General features: G+C 37.6%; 1 non-coding gene across 1 annotated transcript; it reads left to right on the top strand.

Moving 5' to 3' along the window:
• Positions 1 to 2,848: 2,848 nt before the first annotated feature.
• Positions 2,849 to 2,956, top strand: LOC131226460 (small nucleolar RNA R71). Its single transcript, XR_009161843.1, has one exon. It is a non-coding gene; the product is annotated as a small nucleolar RNA R71 (small nucleolar RNA).
• The last annotated feature ends 1,541 nt before the right edge of the window (positions 2,957 to 4,497 follow it).

Genomic DNA, 4,497 nt, shown 5'->3' on the forward strand with positions numbered 1-4,497 from the left:
GGACTACCCAAGCCCGTCCCTAGCTCTGAATGGGCAGTTCTGTGGGTGGGCCCACCGTGATGTATCTGTACATCCACATCATCTATCCCTTTTCTCGTATTATTTTAAGGCATCAAAATAAAAATGAGGCAGATCCAACGATCAAATGGACCACACCATTTTTTAAAAATGAAGTTGTAAATACTTGCAAATGGGTAATTATTACCCCTTGTCCCTTTCACTCGTTTGAAAATGCATCAGAGCTTCTAACTTGAAAACCGGTTCAAAAGAGTTCGTTTAAAATTTTGGATTCACGCTGATGTATATGATAAATCTGTTCTATCCAAACATTTTTCCACAACATTTTGAAACTTGAGATAAAAAATGAGCCTGATCCAACATTCAAGTGGTCCACACCAAAAGAAACAATGGCCCTAAGAAGTTTTTAATGGTTAATGTTTGATTCTCTTTTTCAAGTGGCGTAGTCCACTTGAGATTTGGATATGCCTCATTTTTTGGCTCATACCGTAAATTCACCTGTCATAATGGATGAATGGTGTGGATAAGTGACATACATCATGGTGGGACCCACAAATATCTTACAACTTTCTTGTTTTTTGTGTTTACAAAGTACACGTCAAATCAGGCCTAAGGAAAAATGAGGTAAGAGGAAGTAATTATTATCCCTTTCTCAGTATTTACAACTTCTTTGAAAAATCAAACATGCCCTTAATGCTTTGTGCATTTTAATGTAACCAAGATTATTATTTAGTGTGGTCCACTTGAGCGTTAGATATGCCTCATTCTTGTGATCATGCCTTAAAATAATCTAAGAAAAGGGATTGATAGTTTGGATGTACAGATACATCACAGTGGACCCACCCACAGAACTCAGTACGGAGCTAGGGACTGATGAGGGCAGTACGCAATCTGTGTATACTGTATATACAGGGGAGGGGTATACGTGTAATACACTAGTTACTACACCCGGTCCGGATCGGATCGAGTCGGATCGGATCCTAATGGATCGGATTTTGGTTCGGTTCGATCTGATTTGCTATGTACTCAATTCCGATCTAATTACCATTCGGATCTGCCCGATCTTACTCGAATCTGACAGATCTAGGCCATCAGTTCTGTTCGAATTGGGGCGGATCGGGTCAGGTTGGGTCGGATCTACCGGATCGGATCCATCTTGCCCACCTCTAGTTAGAGTGCTCTCTCTTCCTCGAAAGAATCTATCAAGTTAATATCGTAGATATCATCAATATCCTCTGATTGTTTGTTCATGTTAAAAAAAATATTGAGCTCCAATGTCATATTTTTGAAAGATAAATTCATAATTTCATTCCTACAATTAATGATTAGATTTGATGTAGAAAGGAATGGACGACCAAGGATGACGGGAATTTGAGTGCTCATATTTATGATAGGTTGAGTATCCAAGACAATAAAGTCTATTGGATAATAGAATTTATCAACCTGGACCAACACATTCTCAATTATCCCTCTCGATAGATAAACTAAGTAATCGACAAGTTCTAATGTGGTCTAGGTAGGTTTTAATTCACTTAGATCCAATTGTTTATGTACCGAGAAGGGAATCAAATTAACACTTGCTCCTAAGTCAAGAAGTGCATGCTCAATCTCGTGATTCGCAATTATACAGGTAATAATTGGGCTATCAGGATCTTTATATTTTTGTGGCATATCTTGTTTGAGGATGACACTCACCTTTTCTGTCAGAAAGATTTTCTTCTGTATGTTTTACCATCTTTTGGTAGTGCATAGATCTTTCAGAAATTTGGCATATGAAGGGATTTGTTTAACGGCCTCCAGTAGAGGAATATTAACCTTCACTTGCTTAAGCACTTCTAGAATATCCTGTGAGTTAACTAGAGGTTTTGGTGCAATCAACTGCTGGGGGAATGACACAATCAACTTACTCACTCTTTCTGGTTTTTCCTCATATGGGGCATTGTTAGGTATATCATTCTAAATTTCTTTCGGGTCCTTAGACTTTTCAACCCTCTCCGGAATAGTTTTGTCAATAACCTTTTCACTCCTAAAAATGGTGATAGACTTAGCCTGCTTCATCTGGTTTGAAGAGCTTGGGTCACTTATTTTATATTGCGGTTTTGAGTTGGGAAGAGGCTGGGCCGGAAGGGTCCCTTTCTCCCCAATCGAATTTTTTGTATCAAGCCCTTGTATGGTCTTTGCTAGGTCTTGAAAGGCTTGCAACATACCCTAATTAAAAAGCTATTGGTTTTGCATGTGTTTTAAGATCGAATCCTATTGAGGTTTCCTTTGATTTAGAAATTGGTTAAGGATCCCTTGAGGAGTAGCAATTTGTCCATTCCTCCAACTGAAATTTGGATGGTTCCTTCAACTTGAGTTATATGTATTTGAGGTGGGTCTATTGAAAGGTCTTTGGTAGTTGATTATGGCATTCGATTTCTCATTCAATATCTCTTGAAAAGCAGGAATTGTTGGGAAATTTTCAGTTGTATGTATGTTGTAAGCACAAATACCACAAACGACTTTCGTAGCTTTTTCGGGTTCTGCCTTCTCAAGTTCCATGGCCTCGACTTTTCTTGTGAGTTTGACCAATCTTGCATTTATATTATCTCTTGTTTTTAAATATAAATTCCAACCCCCCCCCCCCCTTTCCTTCGATTGAGTAGGCTTAAAAGTGGTAATTCTTAAGGAGGTATCCCATGATTACACGTTTTTATCGAGTTTATCAAAATAATCCCATGCATCATCGACTTCCTTATTCATGAACTCCCCATTACGCATCATCTCCACAAATTAGCACATAGATGAGGTCAATTCCTCATAGAAAAAGATCGCCATCCTCTATGTTTCGTAGCCAGGTTGTAGACATGACTTTATGAGATCCTTAAATCGTTCCCAACCTTGGAAGAAGGTCTCATCTTCTTTTTGCGCAAAATTCATGATTGCTTTCCTTAAGGTATATGTTTTATGATACGAGAAGAACTTTTTAAGGAACTCCCTTGTCATCTCAGCCCATGTGCCAATGGATCGTGTTCTTAACGAATGTGACCATGACTTAGCCTTTTCTTTCAAAGAGAAAGGGAACAATTTCAGTCTTACTGTGTCCATAGACATGTTTGGAAAGTGTAATATAGATATTATTTTATCAAATTCTTTCATATGCAAGTATGAACTTTCAAATTGTAATCCACGAAACTTAGGGAGGAGTTGAATCACCCACGGTTTAACATCCACAGTTCCTACATTCAATGGGAATATCATGCAGGAAGGTGTATTTGAAATTGTGGTAGAACTGCTATTACTGAAGTATGAAGTATGTCTAAATGTCCTAGAGGGGGGTGAATAAGACTTTTCAAGAATTTATTTTCTACTAAGAACAAACCATGCTTAACTTTAATTGAAAGAGTAAGGCAAAGCAACTCTATGGCTTCCAAGCCAATAGAGTGTCCAAATCACTTAGGCTATCTATATATATATATATATATATATATATATATATATATATATATATATATATATATATATATATATATATATATATATATATAAAGCCTATTAGGAATAGTGTATATGATAGTGTGTGTGGGATGTGATCTCTATTAGTACTTTTACATCAACTAAATCATGCATCATAAAGACATTTGATAATTATAAGCATAATTAGAATAATGCACAAAAGGTAATCTATAACGTCCCATGTTTTCAGAACTCGAGTATAGGACTTGTTTTCCAAAAACTCAAGTGTTAACCTTTAGAGAGCCAAATTACATGTGTATGTGTGTGTGTGTATACACACACACAGAAAATGAGATAACATCGCATGTCAAACAAAATACACTATAACAAATCTTGAGCTGTAAAATCACGTAGCAACTCTTAGCAATACAATCATGCATCCTCGACAATTGCACCCTGTTCCTCATCAATATGAGCCTGAATATCAACTGGGCCACCTGTGCTATCTGTACGATTATATATTCGATGAATGAGCGGCTAGCTCAGTATGAATTCACCTCAAGATTACACACCGCCGCATTAAATAAGCATAGTTATAAAAACATAATAAGGCATACAAAACAGTACAAGATGCAATCTTATTAGATGCATGGATGCATGAGTGTACATCAATAAGGGATGCTCATCCGGTTGGCTTTTGGGTAAAACTCCTGCAATGTGGTCAGTCAGCAGTGAAAGTACATAGTACAAGAGTAGTGCCAAACTCACCGAAGGTGGGTCGGTAATCGATGGTCTTGGAGCTAGTGAAATGATACCCCAACCAAATCCTATTAGGCACATGCTATAACATCGAGAATTAGCCACCCGTCATTGCCCGAATGCTATGAATACATATTATTATTCCATTTACAACCAGCCAGTTTAATAAAGTTCAAAGGTCACTACGGGGGGCTTATCACCTAGCGTAGGCCGACAGCTCAGGCATAGTGTCCCATTCCACCATTCTTAGCACATGAGACCTCCACCTCATGATGTTTATTGGAA

This window comes from Magnolia sinica, chromosome 14 (assembly GCF_029962835.1).
Source record: "Magnolia sinica isolate HGM2019 chromosome 14, MsV1, whole genome shotgun sequence".
Classification (NCBI taxonomy): domain Eukaryota; kingdom Viridiplantae; phylum Streptophyta; class Magnoliopsida; order Magnoliales; family Magnoliaceae; genus Magnolia; species Magnolia sinica.